Below are 25,988 nucleotides of genomic sequence, written 5' to 3'. Positions count from 1 at the left end.
CATGGATCTGGACCCAGCCCCAGCCCACCATGTGATGCTCATTGAAACGCTACCGGAGAGACCCCTCCATGCCACCGAGGTAGCAAAGGCCACGGGGTGGGACAAAATACTCGCGCGGGTTCTCGACTAGGTGGGGAGGGGATGGCCCGAGGGAAAATAGGCTGAAGAATTCAGGGCATTCACAACACACAGGGAAGAACAGTCCACGCACAAGGGGTGTCTTCTCTGGGGAAGCAGGGTGGTAGTTCCCCCCCCCCATTGCGGAAACAAGTGCTGGAGGCCCTACACGAAACTCATCCTGGGATTGTACGGATGAAGGCCTAGCACGCAGTTATGTATGGTGGCCCGGGATGGACAAGGAGATCGAGGGGTGGGTTCGAAGGTGCCAAACCTGCCAGAAGTCCCGGCCCGAACCACCCAGTGCCCCGGTCCAGCTATGGGGGCACTTCCAGGGAAGCCCATAGGAGGCCGTGGTCTAGGTTACATATTACATAAGAACATAAGAGAAGCCATGTTAGATCAGGCCAATGGCCCATCCAGTCCAACACTCTGTGTCACAAAGTGGCAAAAATTCATATATATATATATATATATATATATATATATATATATATATATATATATACACACACACACACACATACACGCACACACACACTGTGGCTAATAGCCAATGATGGACCTCTGCTCCATATTTTTATATAACCCCTTCTTGAAGGTGGCTATACTTGTGGCTGCCACCACCTCCTGTGGCAGTGAATTCCACATGTTAATCACCCTTTGGGTGAAGAAGTACTTCCTTTTATTCGTTTTAACATGTCTGCTCAGCAATTTCATCGAATGCCCACAAGTTCTTGTATTGTGAGAAAGGGAGAAAAGTACTTCTTTCTCTACTTTCTCCATCCCATGCATTATCTTGTAAACCTCTATCATGTCACCCCGCAGTCAACGTTTCTCCAAGCTAAAGAGTCCCAAGCGTTTCAACCTTTCTTCATAGTAAAAGTGTTCCAGCCCTTCAATCATTCTAGTTGCCCTTTTCTGGACTTTCTCCAATGCTATAATATCCTTTTTGAGGTGCGGCGACCAGAACTGCACACAGTACTCCAAATGAGACCGCACCATTGATTTATACAGGGGCATTATGATACTGGATGATTTGTTTTGAATTCCCTTCCTAATAATTTCCAGCATGGTGTTGGCCTTTTTTATTGCAAACGCACACTGTCTTGACATTTTCAGTGAGTTATCTACCACAACCCCAAGATCTCTCTCTTGGTCAGTCTCTGTCCGTTCATACCCCATCAACTTGTATTTGTAGCTGGGATTCTTGGCCCCAATGTGCATTACTTTGCACTTGGCCACAATGAACCGCATCTGCCATGTTGACGCCCACTCACCCAGCCTCAACAGATCCCTTTGGAGTTCCTCACAATCCTCTCTGGTTCTCACCATTCTGAACAATTTAGTGTCATCCGCAAACTTGGCCGCTTCACTGCTCACTCCCAACTCTAAATCATTTATGAACAAGTTAAAGAGCATGGGTCCCAGTACTGAGCCCTGCAGCACTCCACTGTTTACCGTCCTCCACTCCCAAGGCTGCCCATTTATACTCATTCTCTGCTTCCTATTAATTAGCCAGTTTTTGATCCACAAGAGGACCTATCCTTTTACTCCATGACTCTCAAGCTTACTAAGAAGCCTTTGATGAGGAACTTTATCAAAAGCTTTCTGGAAGTCAAGGTAAACAATATCTATCGGGTCTCCTTTGTCTACATGTTTGTTCACCCCCTCAAAGAAATGTAACATATATGGTCCACCCCCTTCTATCCGGCCACCAACGGCCAAGCAGAGCGGATGGTACGCACCACAAAAGAGGCCCTGAGACGCATAGTACAGGGGGACTGGGACCACCGCCTGGCCGCCTTCTTATTTGACAATAGAATCACCCCCAACCCAGTCACAGGGGTGAGCCCAGCCGAGTTGTTAATGGGAAGGAAGCTGATCACAAGGTTAGACTGGTTGCATCCTGACCGGGCCACCGACCTTCGCAGCTCTCCCGAGATCAGGGAAGCAGCTAGGGGGTTCTTTCCGGGGGATCCGGTGTATGCAAGGAACTACTATATTGACTTTGCGGGGCCATTTCAGGGCCAGACATTCTTCATTCTGGTGGACGCTTACACCAAGTGGTTGGAAGTTATCCCCATAGCCTCCACCTCAACGACAGCGGCAGTCCAAGCGTTGTGCAGGGTCCTTTGCACACACGGGATTCCTGACACCATCGTCTCGGATAATGGGACCGCATTCACCTCCCGGGAATTCTGGGAGTTCTTGCAGAGATACCTAATAAAACATATACGGTCCACCCCCTTCCATCCGGCCACCAACGGCCAAGCAGAGCGGATGGTACGCACCACAAAAGAGGCCCTGGGACGCATAGTACAGGGGGACTGGGACCACCGCCTGGCCGCCTTCTTATTTGACAATAGAATCACCCCCAACCCAGTCACAGGGGTGAGCCCAGCCGAGTTGTTAATGGGAAGGAAGCTGATCACAAGGTTAGACCGGTTGCATCCTGACCGGGCCACCGACCTCCGCAGCTCTCCCGAGATCAGGGAAGTGGCTAGGAGGTTCTTTCCAGGGGATCGGGTGTATGCAAGGAACTACGCAAGCGGCCCCAAGTGGGTAGTGGGTTGGGTGCTGTGCGTGACCGGGTCCCGCCACTATGACGTCTCAACGGAGGGGGCCAAATCCTACGGAGGCATATAGATCAGATGCGCCGCCGCACCTTGCCGGAAGAGCCGGCTGTAGTATGGAACGAGGATGAATCAACAGCAGCACCCACACTGCGAGCTACCCCACCCCTGCTGACCGCTCCGACCGATCGGGCGGAAGAGCAGCACCGGGGCGGGGGCGACCCCCCAGGAGTAAGGGCACCAGAAGGGCAACAGGTGGCGGACAGCCATAGGCCGGCACTACCCCCACGTGGGGAAACTGCCACCCCGTCCGCCGCAGCAGCCGTGGCCCCGGCAGCCCCGGTGACCGCTCCTACTCCACAAGTAACACCAAGGAGGTCGACCAGGGAACACAAGGCCCCCGTTTACTTGCAAGACTATGTGTCCTGAACTAGGGGGGAAGGAGTGTTATGTCTTGAAACATAAGCTAATGTACCGCATGGCGATCGCTACAGAGGTGACCCAGGGCAACCCACGGGTCCCCGGATGTAGCTCGCTAGACGCCCCGCCCATCAAGATCTGATGCGGGAAGTTTGACTGGCCAGGATTGGACTGGTCAGACTGGGGGGCAGTTCCAGGAAATGTATATAAGCGGGACCCGGCCCGCGTGTCTCGCTCTTGTAATGTACCACCGAATAAAGCATGTTGCCTTCAAACCGTCTCGTCACTCAGTACATTACAGTTGCCAAGTCTAACTCAGAAAATATCTGGAGACTTTGGGGGTGGAGTCAGGAGAGTCTGGAGGTGGAGTCAGGAGACTTTAGCGCGGAGTCAGGACTTTCCCATTCCCAAAATAAATACATATTTTCAAAATAAATATTTTCAAACAAGAGTTTTTCCATTCCTTGAATGCAGTCTTCACTTCCTCCTCTTTTTTGTTTCCCTCACTAACTGAAAGTGTCATTTGTTGTATCCCACAACCACAAGCTCCTTGTCAGCCTCTGGTAGCATTTCCAAGCATGGTTTTATTATGGGACACACACACTGCAGCCAAAATAAACAATGAATCTGCAACACAGTTTTGCAAACGCCCAGATTGCTCAGCTCAGCACCTTAAGCAAGGGCAAAGAGGCACTTCCTACCCAAGTTATATTTAAAGCAAAAAAAGGCTTTTATTTGCTTCTCCAGACAGTGTTTTGCCCTCCTCAAAAAAAAAAAAAAACCACCCTATTTACACAATAAACAGAGACACTTTGGAGAAACCATGGAGAGACTTGCTCCATCCTTGTTTCCCTCCCCCGCCCCTTTCTTTTTGCAGAGATTTTAAGGGGGTTGCCTGGGCTAGGTGAGAAAGAGACTTTTTAGTAAGCATGTTGGAAAAACTAGAGGGGCTGTTTTCTCTTTCTCTGGATCACTGCAGCCTCACACCAACATTGCTCCCTGCCTGCTTCCCCCCCCCCCCTCTTCCCTCTCCCAGAGATTTTTAAGGAGCCTGCCTGACTCAGAAGGAAAGAGACTTCTTAGTAAGCAGAGGCACATTGGAAAACCTACGAGGAACTGTTTTCTCCCTCTCTTTGGATCAGTGCAGCTTCACACATCGTCACCTAGAAGAGCAACATTGCTCCATGCCTGCTTCCCCTGCCCCTTTCCTGTTGCAGATTTTAAGGAGCCTGCATGGCTGGGTAGGAAAGAAACTTCTCTCCCTCTCTCTGGTAGTCATTTCCAACTCATGGCAGCAGCAAGAAGAGATAACAGCTACACCCCGGGCTTATCCTGGCAGGATTGGAGGCTGCTGGGAGCTGGGGGGTGAGGCTTAGCTCTCCGTGAACAAAGACTCCTGGCTGCTCTAGCCTGTCCGCCCACCCTCCTCTTTGCTTTAATTTTTTTTTTTACTAGCTCTCTGCTTTCAAAACAGGGTCCTGGGATGCATGGGGGGGTGGTGCGGGGAGACAGCTTTGGAAACGCAGAGAAGACTTTAAAGAGCCACAGACATGTGGTTACTGAGCCGCAGTTTGGCCACCCCTGTTCTAGTTCTAAAGTGGAAAGGCAGGTGCTGGGTGTGGGAGGGCGGGTTCCTCCCGCCAGCCAGTTGACTGGGGGCTGGAAGGAGCCTTCAAAAGTGGGGAATCCCCCACTGGGACCTGGGGATTGGCAAGCCTACTCAAAACTCTATGGCTTAACCATATAGTTTTAGGCAAGTCCTAGCTTATTGCCCTGACGTCATGCTGTCCCTTCTAGTTTTGTATGGGAACTGCAAACATCACTGCACCTGTCCCCACCCCCAAATCCTCGCAGCAGCTGGCAGCCCTAACCGTAGCTCAGTGGTAGAGCATCTGCTTGACATGCAACAGGTTCTGATTCAGTCTCTGACATCTCTAGTTAAAACGATCAGGTAGTAGATGATGTAAATGGCCTCTGCCTCAGATCATGGAGAGCCACTGCCTGTCAGAGTAGACAATACTGCCCTTGATAGACAAGTCATCTGATTTTGTATGAGGCAGTTTTGTGTGTATGTTCATGCTGGAGCCATCGTTCTCTCTTGGCCTACTCTGCCCCACAGGGTTGTTGTGAGGATAAAATGCAGGAGAGAAAAGTCATGTGTGACATCCTTAGAAGAAGCACAGGATAATAGTATATAATGGATAACATGATAAATATGTTTAAAAGGATATCCCATCCTAAATGGCTAGAGTTCCAGCAAGTAGAAACTGTTTGTAGTGGCTCCAGTCTGGCTATTACAAGATTAGGGCTGGAGGCACCAGTCACAGTGTTGTTGGCTATCCCATCTTGCCCCCCCCCCCACAGAGGACGATTATAATATGATGGAAGGCTTAAAGATAGCGGCTAAACGTAAAAACTGTGTCGTAATAGGTGATTTTAACTACCCGCACATTGATTGGGTCAATATGTGTTCTGCTCGAGAGAAAGAGATTGAGTTTCTTGATGCTCTCAATGACTATGCTATGGAGCAGATGGTCTCAGAAACTACCAGGGGTGGGGCGATCCTGGATTTGGTCCTAAGTAATGCCCAAGACTTGGTGAGAGATGTAAAAGTGATTGCGCCACTTGGGAGCAGTGACCATAATGTTATTGATTTCTCTCTCTCTCTCTCTCTCTCGGCTTGGCTTCGTGAACGAAGATTTAAGAAGGGTGCAATAGTCCACGTTTGCTGCAGGCTCGCTGGTGGCTGACAAGACCAATGTGGGACAGGCAGATCCGGCCACAGCAGCTGCAGGGAAAAGTCTGATTTAGGGTTGATCCTGTAGCAGTGCGATTCTTCCTCAGTCTCCTTTTGTCCTCAAGACCAGCTATGCGTGCGTTCTCAAAGGAAGAGACAGCCTGGTAGATAGTGTGCCTTCATGCTTTGCGATCTGAGGCTAGGTCAGACCACTGGTGATGGTTGATGTGACAGGTGCTAAGGGATTTCTTCAAGGAGTCCTTGTACCTCTTCTTTGGTGCCCCTCTATTTCGATGGCCGGTGGAGAGTTCGCCATACAGGGCAATCTTGGGAAGGCGGTGGTTTTCCATCCTAGAAATATGCCCTGCCCAGCGCAGCTGCGTCTTCAACAGCAGTGCCTCAATGCTGGTAACCTCCGCCCGCTTGAGGACTTCAGTGTTGGTCACAAAGTCACTCCAGTGGATGTTGAGGATAGTGCGAAGGCAGCGCTGATGAAAGCGCTCAAGGAGTCGCAGGTGATGACGGTATAAAACCCACGATTCGGAGCCGTAGATGAGGGTTGTCATCACAACCGCTTTGTAAACATTGATCTTTGTGCCTTTTTTCAGATGCTTGTTGCTCCACACTCTTTTGTGCAGTCGGCCAAATGCACGGTTTGCCTTTGCCAGCCTGTTGTCAATCTCCTTGTCGATCTTGGCATCTGAGGAGATGATGCACCCCAGGTAGCTGAACTGCTGGACTGTCTTCAGAACTGATTCACCCACAGTGATGCAGGGGGGATGATAATCTTCCTGGGGTGCAGGCTGGTGGAGAACTTCTGTCTTCTTCAGACTAACTTCTAGGCCGAATAGCTTGGCAGCCTCTGCAAAGCAGGACGTCATATGCTGCAGAGCTGATACCGAGTGGGAGACGAGTGCAGCATCATCAGCAAACAGTAGCTCTCGGATGAGTTTTTCCATTGTCTTGGAGTGTGCCTTTAGTCGCCTCAGGTTGAACAGGCTGCCATCGGTGCGATAGCGGATGTATACACCATCGTCATTGATTTCACCGTTTGTATAAATAGGGAGTTGCCCAAAAAGACCGCCACAACCACGTTTAACTTTAAAAGGGGTAAATACACTGAGATGAGGAGGCATGTGAGGAGGAAACTGAAAGGAAAGGAACATACAGTCAAAACCCTTGGGGAAGCTTGGACGCTATTTAAAACTATAATCCTAGAAGCTCAGATAAAATACATACCACAAGTTAGGAAAGGCACAAACAGGCATAAGAAAAGGCCTGCATGGTTAACAAACAAAGTAATGGAAGCTGTAAAAGGTAAGAAGGACTCCTTTAAGAACATAAGAACATAAGAGAAGCCATGTTGGATCAGGCCAACGGCCCATCAAGTCCAACACTCTGTGTCACACAGTGGCAAAAAAATTTATATACACACATACACTGTGGCTAATAGCCACTGATAGACCTGTGCTCCATATTTTTATCTAAACCCTTCTTGAAGGTGGCTATACTTGTGGCCGCCACCACCTCCTGTGGCAGTGAATTCCACATGTTAATCACCCTTTGGGTGAAGAAGTACTTCCTTTTATCCGTTTTAACCTGTCTGCTCAGCAATTTCATCGAATGCCCACGAGTTCTTGTATTATGAGAAAGGGAGAAAAGTACTTCTTTCTCTACTTTCTCCATCCCATGCATTATCTTGTAAACCTCTATCATGTCACCCCGCAGTCGACGTTTCTCCAAGCTAAAGAGTCCCAAGCATTTCTTTCTTCATAGGGAAAGTGCTCCAGCCCTTTAATCATTCTAGTTGCCCTTCTCTGGACTTTCTCTAATGCTATAATATCCTTTTTGAGGTGCGGCGACCAGAACTGCACACAGTACTCAAAATGAGACCGCACCATCGATTTATACAGGGGCATTATGATACTGGCTGATTTGTTTTCAATTCCCTTCCTAATAATTCCCAGCATGGCGTTGACCTTTTTTATTGCAAACGCACACTGTCTTGACATTTTCAGTGAGTTATCTACCATGACCCCAAGATCTCTCTCTTGGTCAGTCTCTGCCAGTTCACACCCCATCAACTTGTATTTGTAGCTGGGATTCTTGGCCCCAATGTGCATTACTTTGCACTTGGCCACATTGAACCGCATCTGCCACGTTGACGCCCACTCACCCAGCCTCAACAGATCCCTTTGGAGTTCCTTACAATCCTCTCTGGTTCTCACCACCCTGAACAATTTAGTGTCATCCGCAAACTTGGCCACTTCACTGCTCACTCCCAACTCTAAATCATTTATGAACAAGTTAAAGAGCATGGGACGCAGTACCGAGCCCTGCGGCACCCCACTGCTTACCGTCTTCCATTGCGAAGACTGCCCATTTATACTCACTCTCTGCTTCCTATTACTCAGCCAGTTTTTGATCCACAAGAGGACCTAAGGAGCCTTTGATGAGGAACTTTATCAAAAGCTTTCTGGAAGTCAAGGTAAACAACATCTATTGGGTCTGCTTTGTCCACATGTTTGTTCACCCCCCTCAAAGAAATGTAACAGGTTAGTGAGGCAAGATCTTCCCTTGCAGAACCCATGCTGAGTCTTCCTCAATAACCCGTGTTCATCAATGTGCCTACTCATTCTGTCCTTGATAATGGTTTCTACCAACTTTCCCGGTATTGAAGTCAGACTGACTGGCCTGTAATTTCCTGGGTCTCCTCTGGAACCTTTTTTAAAGATGGGGGTGACATTTGCTACCTTCCAGTCCTCAGGAACGGAGGCAGATTTCAATGAAAGATTACAGATTTTTGTTAGAAGATCCACAAGTTCAACTTTGAGTTCTTTCAGAACTCTCGGATGTATGCCATCCGGACCCGGTGACTTATTAGTTTTTAATTTGTCTATCAGTCGTAGGACCTCCTCTTTTGTCACCTCAATCTGACTCAGGTGGAAAACCAGTCCAAGTGAGATTAGTAAAAGGGAACACAGGCTGTGGCAAATCAAATGCAAGACTGTGATCAGGAAGGCAAAAAGGGACTATGAGGAGCATATTGCAAAAAACATAAAGACCAACAATAAAAATTTCTTCAAGTATATTAGAAGTAGGAAACCAGCCAGGGAGGCAGTGGGGCCCTTGGATGACCATGGGGTAAAAGGATTACTGAAGGAGGATAGGGAAATGGCTGAGAAGCTAAATTAATTTTTTGCCTCCATCTTCACTGTGGAAGACGAGAACTTTTTGCCCGCCCCAGAACCACTAATTTTGGAAGGGGTGTTGAAAGACCTGAGTCAGATTGAGGTGACAAAAGAGGAGGTCCTACAACTGATAGACAAATTAAAAACTAATAAGTCACCGGGTCCGGATGGCATACATCCGAGAGTTCTGAAGGAACTCAAAGTTGAACTTGTGGATCTTCTAACAAAAATCTGTAATCTTTCATTGAAATCTGCCTCCGTTCCTGAGGACTGGAAGGTAGCAAATGTCACCCCCATCTTTAAAAAGGGTTCCAGAGGAGATCCGGGAAATTACAGGCCAGTCACAATACAAGAACTCATGGGCATTCGATGAAATTGCTGAGCAGACAGGTTAAAACGGATAAAAGGAAGTACTTCTTCACCCAAATGGTGATTAACATGTGGAATTCACTGCCACAGAAGGTGGTGGCGGCCACAAGTATAGCCATCTTCAAGAGGGGTTTAGATAAAAATATGGAGCACAGGTCCATCAGTGGCTATTAGCCACAGTGTGTGTGTATATATAAAATTTTTTGCCACTGTGTGACACAGAGTGTTGGACTGGATGGGCCGTTGGCCTGATCCAACATGGCTTCTCTTATGTTCTTATGAAGTCTCCCACCATCTGACAACCCTACTGGATGGAGATCTCCTTGGAATTCCAGGTACGATATCTGGAGTCCCATAGGACAAGAAAAGAGGATATGAATGTAATAAATAAATTACAGTATGCTAGAGCTACATTAACATGTGTGGCAGAACAGCCAAATTTACTCCACAGACTAGAGTCATAGACTGTTTGCAGAGCCCAAGCATGAGGGTGGGGGGATAGTGTTGCCAATGTTCAGGGGAGGCCTAAACATCTCCCAGAATTACAGCAGATCTCCAGACCACAGAGATCAGTTTCCCTGGAGAAAATGGCTGCTTTGGAGTATATCATTGTAGCCCAATGAGTTCCCTCCTCTCCTCAAGCTTCCATCCTTGAATCTCCAGGAACTTCCCACCCTGGAGTTGACAACTCTGGGGTATAAGAAGACAGAAATCTCCATTTCAATTCATTTCTGACAAAGGAAGCTTTGACTCTCAAAAGCTCATACCCTGAAAATCTTGTTGGTTTCTAACGTGCTGCTGGACTCGATTCTAGCTATTCTCCTGTTGACCAACACAACTAACATCTGAAACCCTAGGGGGGAAGACATACATTTTCCAGAGGAAAACCAGTTAAGGGAGAATATGGGGAGGGACCCAGGTTGCAGGCACATTGCTTATATGGAATTGTCTTTTATGTCCTTTCAGAAATTAAACAAAGTTTTATTTAATATGTGTCTGTATGTGCCTATGTGAGTCCCACTTCAAAAAGTTTGAGAACCTCTGGGCTAGACTTTTGTGGGGGTTTTTTAAAGTACAGCAAGACAGCTAATAAGGGCAATGACACCAATTACAGAGCATGGCCTCCGCTGGCTCCCTCTTGGTATTGCTATTCATCCTTGAGATCGAAAGGCCCAGTGGCCTGTACAAATTCTTGAGCCAACAGTGAAGGAGTTTCAAGGAAGTTGTCAAGACACCTTTGACACCAACTTAATGTGCTTGCCATGGCCCTCCTGCTCTTTAAAGGAGCAGGGGTCATTAAGAAGAAAGCCAAAGAGATGTCACAAGGGAAAGCAGATGCAAATTAGGCCATAGGGCTTTTACTTTCACATACTGCTGATGGGCAATTAGAGCTCATTGAAATTCCTCAGGAAAGCTTGGCAGAAGAACCAGGTCTAACAAGCAGACTATGCCAGGGAGGCTCCCTCTCTAGCACTTTCTAGTGTATTTGTCCCCCAGCAGCACAACCAAAGATTTGTAACCATTGTTTTAGAATAAAACAAACTTCTATAGATGCTTCCCCATCCCCACTTCCCCATCCCCATCGCCGCCGCTGGACCCTCCGCCGACCGCCACCCTGGAAGCAAGTAAGGGGGCCGAAAGCGGGGGGGGGGCGGCCTTCCTTTCTTCCCTCCCTCTTCCCTTCTTTCCTTTCTTCCTTCCTTCCTTCCCTCCCTTTCTTCCCTCCCTCCCTTCCTTCCTTCCCTTCCTTCCTTCCCTCCCTCCTCCTTTCCTTCCTTTCTTTCTTCCTTCCCTCCCTTCCTTCCCTCCCTCCCTCCCTCCCTCCCCCCTCCCTTCCTTCCTCCCTTCCTTCCTTCCTTCCTTCCTTCCTTCCTTCCTTCCTTCCTCCCTTCCTCCCTTCCTCCCTTCCCTTCCCTTCCCTTCCCTCCTCCCTTCCTTCCCTCCTTATGTTCTTATGTGACACAGAGTGTTGGACTAAATGGGCCACTGGCCTGATCCAACAGGGCTTCTCTTATGTTCTTCTGTGACACAGAGTGTTGGACTTGATGGGCCACTGGCCTGATCCAACAAGGTTTCTCTTATGTTCTTCTGTGACACAGAGTGTTGGACTGGAGGGGCCACTGGCCTGATGCAACAGGGCTTCTCTTATGTTCTTATGTGACCAGAGTGGTGGACTGGATGAGCCATTGGTCTGATGCAACAGGGCTTCTCTTATATTTTTATGTGGCACAGAGTGTTGGACTGGAGGGGCCACTGGCCTGATGCAACAGGGCTTCTCTTATATTCTTATGTGGCACAGAGTGTTGGACTGGAGGGGCCACTGGCCTGATCCAACAGGGCTTCTCTTATGTTCTTATGTGACCAGAGTGGTGGACTGGATGAGCCATTGGTCTGATGCAACAGGGCTTCTCTTATATTTTTATGTGGCACAGAGTGTTGGACTGGAGGGGCCACTGGCCTGATGCAACAGGGCTTCTCTTATATTCTTATGTGGCACAGAGTGTTGGACTGGAGGGGCCACTGGCCTGATGCAACAGGGCTTCTCTTATGTTCTTATGTGACCAGAGTGGTGGACTGGATGAGCCATTGGTCTGATGCAACAGGGCTTCTCTTATATTTTTATGTGGCACAGAGTGTTGGACTGGAGGGGCCACTGGCCTGATGCAACAGGGCTTCTCTTATGTTCTTATGTGACGCAGAGTGTTGGACTGGATGGGCCACTGGCCTGATCCAACAGGGCTTCTCTTATGTTCTTATGTGATGCAGAGTGTTGGACTGGATGGGCCACTGGCCTGATCCAACAGGGCTTCTCTTATGTTCTTATGTGACGCAGAGTGTTGGACTGGATGGGCCACTGGCCTGATCCAACAGGGCTTCTCTTATGTTCTTATGTGACGCAGAGTGTTGGACTGGATGGGCCACTGGCCTGATCCAACAGGGCTTCTGTTATGTTCTTATGTGACGCAGAGTGTTGGACTGGATGGGCCATTGGCCTGATCCAACATGGCTTCTCTTATGTTCTTATGTGACAATACTGACTTTGGTGGACCCAAGCACTGATTAAGTGTAAGGGAGCTTTGTGTTTGTGACTGGAGTGGACAATACTGACTTTGGTGGACCCAAGCACTGATTCAGTGTAAGGGAGCTTTGTGTTTGTGTCTTCTGGTGCAATTTTGTTCTCAGATCCTGTATTTACTTCATCAGTATATGGGATAAGGCACTTTCTCAACTGTGCTGCATAATGCAGCCTATTTATTTTGTCCTGTTTGCTCTGTTGGCTCTATCTGCGCCACCTTCATCACTTTCGGGGTGTGGATCCCCCAGTGGGGTGGTCTCCCGACTCCCTCCGCCGGCTGTTTCTGATAGCCCTGCGCCCCCTCTTTCATTTGATATGTGTCCCGTGCGGGTGCCACCCTCCCGCCGGGAGATGCCGCAAAATGAGCCCCCTTGAGGCTTATGGCGGCAGGGCTCGGGGGAAGCGAGCTAGACTGCTGTTCTTTTGAGGGGTTATAGAGTGTTTCGAGCCCGTCCCTGTGGCATCGGTCCCATCGTTGTAGGGCCCAGGGGGCCGGCGCAGCGGCCCGCTGAAGCAGCCTGTCGGTCACTTCCGGGTTCCTGTCCTGCATCTCGACCTGTGTTATTAGTGACAGGCTGCTTCGGCGGGCCGCTGCGCCGGCCCCCTGGGTCCCACAATGATGGGACCGATGCCACAGGGACGGGCTCGAAACACTCTATAACCCCTCAAAAAAACAGCAGTCTAGCTCCCTTCCCCCGAGCCCTGCTGCCATAAGCCTCAACGGGGCTCATTTTGCGGCATCTCCCGGCGGGAGGGTGGCACCCGCACGGGACACATATCAAATGAAAGAGGGGGCGCAGGGCTATCAGAAACAGCCGGCGGAGGGAGTCGGGAGACCACCCCACTGGGGGATCCACACCCCGAAAGTGATGAAGGTGGCGCAGATAGAGCCAACAGAGCAAACAGGACAAAATAAATAGGCTGCATTATGCAGCACAGTTGAGAAAGTGCCTTATCCCATATACTGATGAAGTATATACAGGATTTGAGAACAAAATTGTTTCCGGCGGTGATATTTGGGGGATTTTTGGGGACGTCACAGGAAGTGCTGTGAAGTCACTTCCTGTTTCCGGCAGTGGCATTTGTGGGAAATGATGTCATTTGGGGGAAGTGATGTCACAGGAAGTGATGTCACTTCCCGTTTCCGGCAGGTGACGTGGGGAAATGATGTCACAGGAAGTGGTGTCACTTCCTGTTTCCGGCGGTGGCATGACGTCACCGGAAGTGACGTCACTTCCTGTTTCCGGCGGCGCACACGCTTCGCGCGCGCACCCCTACCTCCCCCCTTCCCCCCCAAGGTGTCCCTGGCTGGCCTTCAGACATTATGGTCACCCTAGTCTAGCTGCAATGAGCTGCACTAGAAGAAATGCTTAGGGCTCTTTAGCTTGGAGAAACGTCGACTCTGGGGTGACATGATAGAGGTTTACAAGATAATGCATGGGATGGAGAAAGTAGAGAAAGAAGGTACTTTTCTCCCTTTCTCACAATACAAGAACTCGTGGGTATTCGATGAAATTGCTGAGCAGACAGGTTAAAACGGTCAAAAGGAAGTACTTCTTCATCCAAAGGGTGATTAACATGTGGAATTCACTGCCACAGGAGGTGGTGGCGGCCACAAGCATAGCCACCTTCAAGAGGGGGTTAGATAAAAATATGGAGCAGAGGTCCATCAGTGGCTATTAGCCACAGAGTGTGTGTGTGTGTGTGTGTGTATATATATATTGGCTGCTGTGTTTTTATGTTCTAACCAGGGACCTTGAGTTATCTCCCAGGATTCTCACAGCAGCCTACATGAAACCATGCATTGACTGCTTGAAGGTCCAGTCCCCCACCCTGCCAGCCCCAAGCTCCTCCATAAACTCTGACTTATAAGCATTTAAATTCAAATGAGTTTTAAAAGATATGATGACTGTATGTGCATGAGACATGTTGAGGCCTATATGGAAGGAAGATGTGTGCAAAACTGCAGAGAACAACTCATGTCCTACAAGCTCAGATGTTCAGATGTCAGGGCAAGCAACTTGAGATACTTATCCATCATTTCCAATCACAACATGTGTGCCATGTTGGATCTTAAGTGTGTGTGGGGGGGGGGGTCCAAAAAGCATTGCAGAAGGCAACATTATCTTAAATGGTTTAAAATGGCAGGAATACGTTCACACCTCAAGGAAACCAGAAACCTGATGCTTCAATCCCAAGTTGGTTTAGTGAGGTAGATGTTGCCATTATGGGAGGACCCGCACTCAGTAACAGGCAATGGCAAAATACCTCTGAATGCATCAGGTGTGGATAGCGTTTTAATAACTGATAGCAGGGGGGCGGGGGCCGCATGCTGCCTTGTATGCGGGATGCATTGGTTGTAGATGTCAGGTTACCCACCTTGTAAGTGATGTGCAACAAAGGAAGGGAATGTCCGATCAAGAACTCGAACCAGCGCTTGCCCATGGACCACGCCTGCCCATATAGGAAGCGTACATGCCCTTAGGGAGTAATGGAGACTACATTTTGCCAAAGGGAAATGTGGAAATTATTCTTCACCTAAGGACATCTGCCCATAGACTGTACACCCCTGCCCATAGGGAAAGCGCACCTGCCCATAGGGAATAATGGGGACTACATTTCATCATAGGAGAAAAGGGAGATCAAGCCTCACCATTATTCCCTCTGGCCAGGCGTGTATAATCTATAGGCAGGCACTGTGCCTATGTGAGGCTTAATTTCTCTTTTTCAATAAGGTAAGATACGGTCCCCATTATTCCCTACGGTCAGGTGTGCTTTCTCTATGGGCAGGCGTGTATAGTCTATGGATAGGCGCTGTGCTTAGGGGAAGCTTGATTTCCATTTTCCCTATCGTGAAATGAAGTCCCTATTGTTCCCCATGGGCAGGTGGGCTTTCTCTATGGGCAGGCATGTTCAGTCTATGGGCAATCGTTGTTCCGAATTTTAGTTCGTCCCCTGATTATCACACTTGTGACTAATTAATAGTGCACCCAGAGCGCGGGAAATGTTGACTAGCCTTACATTAGCAGTGCAATGTGGCGGCAACCCCATAACCAATAGTTCAAATGACGTGCCCCACACTCCCCAAATTTTCACTCCTCCATGGGTCTTCCCTGAACAATGCTCGCGAGCGATCATTCATGACGGCACTCGCTCAGGTGATCGCGCAGCAGCGGGATACTGATCAGCAAATCGGCGCTGTGCAATCAGACAAGTAATGAAAGTGCATTTGGCTAAAAAGATAGGATGTGTGAACCTAGGAATTTTGGAGGCAAATGATAGCAACGCTAATCGTGGCGGAGACGTCTGGTCACAACACAGTTGAGTCATCTACTTGATTGGTTGGTCTTCCAACTCTATAGATCACTTGGCTGGTTCATGTTTTCTACCTCGCACTCCACATAGCAGTCAAGGCTTCCCGCCTCAATTTGAAAGATGGAGTTGGAAATCTTGGCTGCTGTGCTCGGTCTGTTGGCCGAGACATTGTCTGTGATATTCACTCTAATGCTGGCTCTATGCAATGGTCTGGATGAGCCAGCGAGTGCCAGGAGAGGGAGGTTATCGACTGCCTGCAGCTGCCTACGAAGACGGCGTAGACGGCTTAGGCGGCTCACCCAACATAGTAAATGTTTGCTGGCTCGCAGTGTTGGCATGTCACCGGAGATGGTGGTTCTACCCACGGAGTGGTGGCGTGTCTTTGCCACATATGTGTGGAGGATGAACAGTGGATACTCAACTTTAGGATGTCCAGGTAAGTATGCATACTAACAGTTGACGACTCAAGATTGACACATGCCGTCATCAGTGCCCTTCCCTGGGGTCCGCACAGTTATGATTCCATCCCCAATGTATAGGAGTATCATGATGCTGTGGGCTTTAAAGGATTACTCCACCACCCCAGGGTTGGTCTCTCCTCCCAATGTCCCACCCCATCCCGGCAGAATCAGTGCTCACGCTCAACTGCGCACAAATGTCCAATGAAAGTGATATGTCTCTGCAGCACTGCACGGCTGCAGAGAAACCAGGGAGCACACAACATGGCGATTCACGCTGGGGTGCGCCAAAGCATTTAATATAATTTGTGAAAGTATGGGCTATGGAGGAGCCACTGAAGTAATGGGATACAGGTCTACCCTTACAGTAGCCTGTGCTACCTGGAAAGTCCTTCAAGCTAAAAGCGAGATGCTAGGAAAGGAGAATGGGTGCTGGTAAATGCAGGTATGAATGATCTTCCATGGGACCTGGCTGAGAAAATAAGGAAAATGGCTGAGAAGTTGAATGCATTTTTTGCCTCCATCTTCACTGCGGAAGATGAGAAGTGTTAGCCCGCTCCATAACCACTAATTTTAGAAGGGGTGTTGATAGACCTGAGTCAGATTGAGGTGACAAGAGAGGAGGTCCTACAACTGATAGACGAATTAAAAACTAATAAGTCACCAGGTCTGGATGGCATACATCCAAGAGTTCTGAAAGAACTCAAAGTTGAACTTGTGGATCTTCTGACAAAAATATGTAATCTTTCATTGAAATCTGCCTCCGTTCCTGAGGACTGGAAGGTAGCAAATGTCACCCCCATTTTTAAAAAGGGTTCCTGAGGAGATCCGGGAAATTACGGGCCAGTCAGTCTGACTTCAATACCGGGAAAGTTGGTAGAAACCATTATCAAGGACCGGATGAGTAGGCCCATTGATGAACATGGGTTATTGAGGAAGACTCAGCATGGGTTCTGTAAAAGAAGATCTTGCTTCACTAACCTGTTACAGTTCTTTGAGGGGGTGAACAAACATGTGGACAAAGGAGACCCAATACGTGTTGTTCACCTTGACTTCCAGAAAGCTTTTGATAAAGTTCCTCATCAAAGGCTTTTTAGAAAGCTCGAGAGTGATGGAATAAAAGGACAGGTCCTCTTGTGGATCAAAAACTGGCTAATTAATAGGAAGCAGAGAGTGAGGGCAGTCTTCGCAGTGGAGGATGGTAAGTAGTGGGGTGCCGCAGGTCTCAGTACTGGGTCCCATGCTCTTTAACTTGTTCATAAATGATTTGGAGTTGGGAGTGAGCAGTGAAGTGGCCAAGCTTGCAGATGACACTAAATTGTTCAGGGTGGTGAGAACCAGAGAGGATTGTGAGGAACTCCAAAGGGATCTGTTGAGGCTGGGTGAATGGGCGTCAACGTGGCAGATGAAGTTCAGTGTGGCCAAGTGCAAAGTAATGCACATTGGGGCCAAGAATCCCAGCTACAAATACAAGTTGATGGGTGTGAACTGGCAGAGACTGACCAAGAGAGAGATCTTGGGGTCATGGTAGATAACTCACTGAAAATGTCAAGACAGTGTGCGATTGCAATAAAAAAGGCCAACGCCATGCTGGGAATAATTAGGAAGGGAATTCAAAACAAATCAGCCAGTATCATAATGCCCCTGTATAAATCGATGGTGCAGTCTCATTTGGAATACTGTGTGCAATTCTGGTCACCGCACCTCAAAAAGAATATTATAGCATTGGAAAAAGTTCAGAAAAGGGCAACTAGAATGATTAAAGGTTTGGAACACTTTCCCTATGAAGAAAGGTTAAAACGCTTGGGACTCTTTAGCTTGGAGAAACATCGACTCTGGGGTGACATGATAGAGGTTTACAAGATAATGCATGGGATGGAGAAAATAGAGAAAGAAGGTACTTTTCTCCCTTTCTCACAATACAAGAACTCGTGGGCATTCGATGAAATTGCTGAGCAGTCAGGTTAAAACTGATAAAAGGAAGTACTTCTTCACCCAAAGGGTGATTAACATGTGGAATTCACCGCCACGGGAGGTGGTGGTGGCTACAAGCATAGCCTGCTTCAAGAGGGGGTTAGATAAAAAATATGGAGCAGAGGTCCATCAGTGGCTATTAGCCACAGTGTGTATATATGTGTGTGTGTATATAATTTTTTTGGCCACTGTGTGACACAGAGTGCTGGACTGGATGGGCCATTGGCCTGATCCAACATGGCTTCTCTTATGTTCTTATGACCTATGGCCATCACATTTTAAGGCACTGCACAACTTTTTTAAGCCCTCCCTCCAGTTGTGAAAATGATGGATGGGGTTTCTTTCCTTCGTGGAACCTATAGGTTTACTCCAGAAGCCAATGTCCTTTAAGCTTCGTGAGTGGTCTTAGAGGAGTCAATTCCTGCCATGCTAAAGATTGGCTGCCCCCAGTTCATGTCTCCCCCGCACAGGTTCCCAAGGATGATTTATCCAGTGTAAACCCTGGGAGTCTTTCTTCATGGCAAATGATGTGCTGGTCATCATACATTCCCCCCACCTGCTCTCTAAAGGGTGGGTCACACATTGGGTATTCCCTGCCCTGACATCACGGTTGACAGTGCTAATTGGGAGGCAACATATGATGGTGCAGTTTTGTAAAAGAACTGCACATGTATGGGGAAAGGTGGATCACCACCACGTGTTTAATGATTGGGGTGAGGGGAGCAGCGAGATGCCATCATGGGGGATCGCGTTTAACAATGCTTGAGTGGGCCAGAGATCCATTCGAACATGCTCACTGGTGAACCTGCAGAAACTAAATGCCATGTGTTGTTTGCAGGGGAACATTTGCATGGCTGGTCCACTGCCTGAGACCAAGATTGAAGCGGCAGACTACGTGCATGCGACATCCAGTCCCTGTTGAAAAAAGGGTCGCAATTGCGATCTGGTGGCTGGCCAACACCACAAACTACAGACTGGTGGGAAACCAATTTGGCCTGGCTCGCTCAATGGTGGCAGGCATAGTTCTGGAGGTCACACAGGCTATGGAGGAGGATCTGCTTCACCGTGCAGCCTACCTTGGTTCTCACAATCGGGTGCGCAATGGGTCGTGTTGTTTGGGAGATGTTGGGAAGGGTGATTAGAGAGATGGTGCAACACGCAGCATGCAGAGTATCATAATGAGGGTTGGCCGAAACACTAAAACAATGACAGGACGAGTTTCGCAGCCTCATGGTTTTGATGGAGTGATGCTGAGTGCAGGTTCATTTCTTGTAAAAATTAGTCCACAGCCTCTCCCTTGTGTCGGCCACCTATCGAAGTGATCTTCTAGAAACATGTGCTCAAGCACTTCCATCATGATGGCCATGTGCAATTTGTGGCATAGTCAAACTTCACATTTACATTGAGCTTGGGGGAGAGTTGTTTCCTCCTGATCAATGAGAAAAGGATCTCTTTTTGAGGACGGGGAAGGTTTGGGGTGTTGGGTGGCCTCCGGTAGCTCACTATTCCCCCCCCCCCAGATTATGCAAGCTTTCATGAGAATGGGTTTCCCAAATTGCATGGGAGCCGTGGATGGGTGTCATATAACACTCCGCGCCCCGCCCCAACTCGCAGACGACTACATCAACCGGAAGCATTTCTACTCCATTCTTCTTCAGGGCACAGTGGACCACACCGGCCGGATGTGGTAATATGTTACAGTGGCAAGTGCCATTATGCCTATGTTCTACGCTGCTCCAACCTGATAGACCTGATGGATTCCGGGGATTGGGTTCTTGGAAATCCCATGGTGACAATCCAGAATGTGCAGGTTTCTCCATGTGGATGAGCAGCTGCTGGAGATGGGTCGTGCCATCCGTGCAGCGTTAACCGCACACTTTCAGTGTGTGCATAGGTGTGCAGCTCGGCATGCCTTGCAATACATCATGAATCGTGGCTTCAGGGAGTTGACACTGAACCCCTACGGATGTGCTGTGATGCCCTGTGTCACAATGTCATTGCAACCTATGAGCTACGAGTGGGTGAGGCACGCCTGTCACCAATATTGGTTTTTAGTTTTTCTTTGGTGTTGTGGTCCTTCTCCAACACTTACTTGTCTCAATCCCCAGGTGTTACAAGTGTTTATTAAAATAAATTAATATTTTGACCCAGCTTGCTGTCAATCTCACTTTGCACATTTCAATGTGTCCTTGGAGGTTTTAAATTTCTTTTATTGCCAATTTATCATGTCTCAGAGTCCACAAACCTCCCTTTTCCCCCTGTCAATATGGACCCGTAAACTGTCTACTACCTCTTTACCAGCCAATCTAATCCTAGGAGCTCTCAAGCCACCATTTGCACTATCATCCTGACCGTGGTGGTTGTTGATCTCCCCTTTCCCAATGAAAATGCATTCCTTGTGTAACAACCTCCACTCCCCTCAGCTCAAGGCAGAGCAAGGTGTTTTCTTTACAGTGACAGACAAGGCAGTACAACTCAAAGATAAGCAAAAATATTACTTTATTAAGCTGGCAGGCAGTTTTAAAACAGACTGGAACAAAGAAAACAACAACGTTATAAAATATAACTAACTAATACGACTTCTCTCTCTCTCGGCTTGGCTTCGCGAACGAAGATTTAAGAAGGGTGCAATAGTCCACGTCTGCTGCAGGCTCGCTGGTGGCTGACAAGACCAATGCGGGACAGGCAGGTCCGGCCACAGTGGCTGCAAGGAAAAGTCTGATTTAGGGTTGGTGCTTTAGCAGTGCGATTCTTCCTCAATCTCCTTTTGTCCTCAAGACCAGCTATGCGTGCGTTCTCAAAAGAAGAAACAGCCTGGTGGATGGTGTGCCTCCATGCTTTGCGATCTGAGGCTAGGTCAGACCACTGGTGATGGTTGATGCAACAGGTGCCAAGGGATTTCTTCAAGGAGTCCTTGTACCTCTTCTTTGGTGCCCCTCTATTTCGATGGCCGGTGGAGAGTTCGCCATACAGGGCAATCTTGGGAAGGCGGTGGTTTTCCATCCTAGAAATATGCCCTGCCCAGCGCAGCTGCGTCTTCAACAGCAGTGCCTCGATGCTGGTAACCTCCGCCCGCTTGAGAACTTCAGTGTTGGTCACAAAGTCACTCCAGTGGATGTTGAGGATGGTGCAAAGGCAGCGCTGATGAAAGCGCTCAAGGAGTTGCAGGTGATGACGGTATAAAACCCACGATTCGGAGCCGTAGATGAGGGTTGTCATCACAACCGCTTTGTAAACATTGATCTTTGTGCCTTTTTTCAGATGCTTGTTGCTCCACACTCTTTTGTGCAGTCGGCCAAAGGCACGGTTTGCCTTTGCCAGCCTGTTGTCAATCTCCTTGTCGATCTTAGCATCTGAGGAGATGATGCACCCCAGGTAGCTGAACTGCTGGACTGTCTTCAGAACTGATTCACCCACAGTGATGCAGGGAGGGTGATAATCTTCCTGGGGTGCAGGCTGGTGGAGAACTTCTGTCTTCTTCAGACTAACTTCTAGGCCGAATAGCTTGGCAGCCTCTGCAAAGCAGGACGTCATATGCTGCAGAGCTGATACCGAGTGGGAGACGAGTGCAGCATCATCAGTGAACAGTAGCTCTCGGATGAGTTTTTCCATTGTCTTGGAGTGGGCCTTTAGTCGCCTCAGGTTGAACAGGCTGCCATCGGTGCGATAGCGGATGTAGACACCATCGTCATCATCTAGATCTACTGCGGCTCTTTGAAGCATCATGCTAAAGAAGATCGTAAAGAGAGTTGGCGCGAGAACGCAGCCTTGCTTTACACCTGTGCCTATTGGGAAGGTCTCCGAGAGGTCGTTGCAGTGTCTGACTTGGCCTCGTTGGTCTTCGTGTAGCTGGATGATCATGCTGAGGAACCTTGGGGGACATCCTAAACGTTCCAAGATTTGCCACAGGCCTTTCCTGCTAACGGTATCGAAAGCTTTGGTAACGTCGACAAAAGTCACATACAGAGCCTTGTTTTGTTCCCTGCATTTCTCTTGGAGATGCCTGAGAACAAATACCATGTTGGTGGTGCTCCTGTTAGCTCTGAAGCCGCACTGGCTCTCTGGGAGGAGTTCTTCTGCAATGGCGGGCACGAGTCTGTTCAGGAGTATTCTGGCAAGGATTTTGCCTGCGATGGAGAGCAGGGTTATCCCCCGGTAGTTGGAGCAGTCTGACTTTTCCCCTTTGTTCTTGTATAGGGTGATGATGATTGCATCGCGAAAGTCCTGTGGTAATTTGCCTTGTTCCCAGCAGGTGACAAGTACTTTGTGAAGTGAGCTATGTAGTACTGTGCCCCCATGCTTCCAGATCTCTGGTGGAATTCCATCAACTCCTGCTGCCTTGCCACTTTTCAGTTGCTTGATGGCTTTAACAGTCTCTTCTAGAGTGGGGATCTCATCCAGCTCTGTTTTCACTGGTTGAAGTGGGGTGAGGTGAATTGCTGAATCTTGAACTACGCGGTTGGCACTGAAGAGAACCTGAAAATACTCCGACCACCGGTTCAATATAGATGCCTTGTCTGTGAGGAGCACTTGGCCGTCTGCACTACGCAAGGGACTCTGAGTCTGATATGATGGACCATATACTGCCTTCAGGGCTTCGTAGAACCCTCTTAAATCACCAGTGTCTGCACACAGCTGTGTTCTCTCAGCAAGCTTGGTCCACCACTCGTTCTGAATGTCTCGAAGCTTGCACTGGAGGTTGCTACATACAGCGCGAAAGGTTGCTTTTTTCCTAGGACAGGAGGGCTGAGCAAGATGTGCTTGGTAGGCAGATCTCTTTTTTGCCAGTAAATCTTGGATCTCTTGGTTGTTCTCATCAAACCAGTCCTTGTTCTTCCTTGTGGAGAACCCGAGGACTTCTTCAGAGATCTGCAGGACGGTAGTTTTTAGGTGTTCCCAGAGTGCTTCTGGAGAAGGGTCTGTGGGGCAACTGGGGTCCTCAATTCTTGACTGGAGTTTTGCCTGAAAGGCAGCTTTAACTTCGGCTGACTGGAGACTGCCAACCTGAAACTTCCTCCGAGGGATACCTCCTCTCCTGGGTGTGGGTTTAAAGTGAAGACGGAGATTGCAGCGTACAAGACGATGATCCGTATGACATTCTGCACTGGGCATTACTCGGGTGTGTAAGACATCTCGAAGGTCTCTCTGGCGCACCAGAATGTAGTCGATAAGGTGCCAGTGCTTGGACTGTGGGTGCATCCAGGTTGTCTTCAGACTGTTCTTCTGCTGGAAGATAGTGTTGGTGATGGTGAGCTGGTGCTCCATGCATAATTCTAGCAGGAGGCGCCCGTTGTCATTGCAGTTGCCAATGCTGTGTTTGCCAAGTACTCCTTTCCAGGCTTCCGAGTCTTTACCTACTCTGGCATTGAAGTCGCCAAGGATGATCACCTTGTCCTCTGTAGGGGTCTTCCGTACGAGGTTGTGTAGATCAGCAAAGAACTTGTTCTTTTCTGCAGGATCTGCTTGAAGGGTTGGGGCATACACACTGAAGAGTGTTGCATGCTGCTTGTTTTGAAGTGGGAGGCGCATGGACATGATGCGATCTGAGTGACCTGTTGGCAGGTTTTCGAGTTTGGAGGCAATGGAGTTCCTGACCATGAAGCCAACGCCAGAAAGGCGGCTCTCAGCCTTTGACTTACCTGACCAGTAGAGGGTATAGCCGGCACCGTGTTCTTGAAGACTACCTTCCTCAGGGAAACAGAACTCACTGAGAGCTGCTATGTCGATATTCAACCTGAGAAGTTCGTGGGCAACTAGAGCAGAGCGTCGTTCAGGGCGACCACTGTCTACTGTGTCAAGCATGGTTCTGATGTTCCAACACGCAAGCTTTAGTCTTTGCACACTTTGTGAGGCAGGTGCATGCCTTTTCTTTGTTGTTATTTTTTGACCGCAAGTAAGGATGCCCGTTGACCGCGGCTAGCCAACTGGGGTGGAGGAGATGAGCTTTGTTTAGGCCACCTTTTCTAGGCCCCTCTCCATGTGGAGCAAGCAGTGCTGTCCCTAGATAAGGCTGCTTGGTCGTTCAGGGTGCTGCCGAAAAATGCTTTCGTCTCCGGGTTAGCATCAGGCGACCAATACCCTGAACCGCCTACATGCAGGATCGGGACTGTGGCTTCCAGTGGCACCTTCCACCTGCCGTTTCGCCCCTTGCCCATCGCTGCAGGACTTGATGCGTTGTGGGTTGTGTATGTGGATATGCCCTTCAGGCCTGCGCAGAGGAATTTTTTAGGTGAAGCCCAGTGTGCGCGGTACTGGCTCCACCCTTTCACCTGGGGGTCATCTGCCATGGCCCAGTAAGCCGGGACGCCGGCAGCGAGTCCTCCAGGTGGTAGGTGTTACATTAACGAGCTCTATCTGCCCGGGTTTGATGTTAGAGTTTTCCTTCTCTTAGGCTGGCAAGGTTGGTGGGCCCAGCCTGCCCATCCGGTTATACCGCCGGACAATTCGGTCGCACCATGACGTAGCAAACTCTGTGAAAAACGGGGGGGACCAGCGAGAAGGTGTTGCTACGGATGCAGTAATGCAGGAGAGGCCATTGCAGTGACCATCTGCCAGGCATAGCCAGACAGTGACCACGCGGCATTCACTACACCGGGAGAGAAGAGGCTATGTATTGCGCATACACTTTCCCTGGGGGGGTAGGATACCCAGAGGGAGCCCCCCCCACCCCACCCCCCAATATGACTTATATCACACCATAATCACCAGCTGGTAAGCAAGACGGCTTTTTGCCAAGAAAACAGTAGTAAAAAAAAAAACGGTTTTGGGAAACAGTATAAATCCCCCTCAGCTAGCTAATGACAAAACAAAAATGGGCATCCCGGAAGAACCAATCAACCCAATGCAGCTGAGGGTAACCATTAATTAGGAGATTAGAACAACTCCTTCCAAGGTCATACATAACCAAAACACTGCTGGAAGAATAAAAATTGGCAAGCAGCCCAGAAATCAAATCCACCATATATATATATATATAATTAGATTTTTAAAATCCACAATACCCTTTAAGAGAGATCTTCGTTACACCTTAAGTCTGTCAATGTTCGCTTTGGCTCAGCTTTCTACTCACAGGCAATGCTGCACGTGGTCTTTCCCTAGCTTTCCTGTCCCAGATGGCGGTCACTCACTCAGTGATGGGGTAAAGCGGTCTCCCGCGTCTGCCTCTCCGCCCTACCCGCTCACATTGCACTACTGGATTGTAGCAAGCCAACCTCTGCCTCTCAATCGCAGCACAAGGTGCTTGAAGCATCATTTACATTTTTTTGTAGTGATGCTTTTTTCCACAACGCAGCTTAGAGAGCCCACAAGAAATGATGTTGTGAATAAAGCAGCTTGTTCTAGTCAGTGCTGGGCCTGTTTAGCCTGGAGAGGAGGCGGCTGAGAGGTGATGTGATCACCATCTTCAAGTACTTGAAGGGCTGTCATGTAAAGGAGGGTGTGGAGCTGTGTTCAGCGGCCCCAAGAGGTTGTGCTAGAGATTAAAGCAAAAGTATTTCTTAATGTTCCACAATGTGAAGGGGGTTGGACCAGGTGACCTGGAGGTCCCTCCACGTCTATGATGCCATGATTCTACTAGTCTATGTTTACAGGTGTGCATGTATGGGCATCATCATGGTCAGGTCATTTTCTCCCAACCCCCAGTCCCGGCCATGGTTAACTCTTTATTAGTGTGTCCTGAAATGTTGACTGACTCCAGTGTGACTCAGCCTACCCTCATTTCTAGTTTGGATAAAATGAGTTCCCACCTTGCAAAGG

The sequence above is a fragment of the Heteronotia binoei genome, chromosome 1, assembly GCF_032191835.1.
Source record: "Heteronotia binoei isolate CCM8104 ecotype False Entrance Well chromosome 1, APGP_CSIRO_Hbin_v1, whole genome shotgun sequence".
NCBI classification, from domain to species: Eukaryota; Metazoa; Chordata; class Lepidosauria; order Squamata; family Gekkonidae; genus Heteronotia; species Heteronotia binoei.
The sequence above is the reverse complement of the archived record's forward strand: the minus strand, read 5'-3'. Positions refer to the sequence as shown.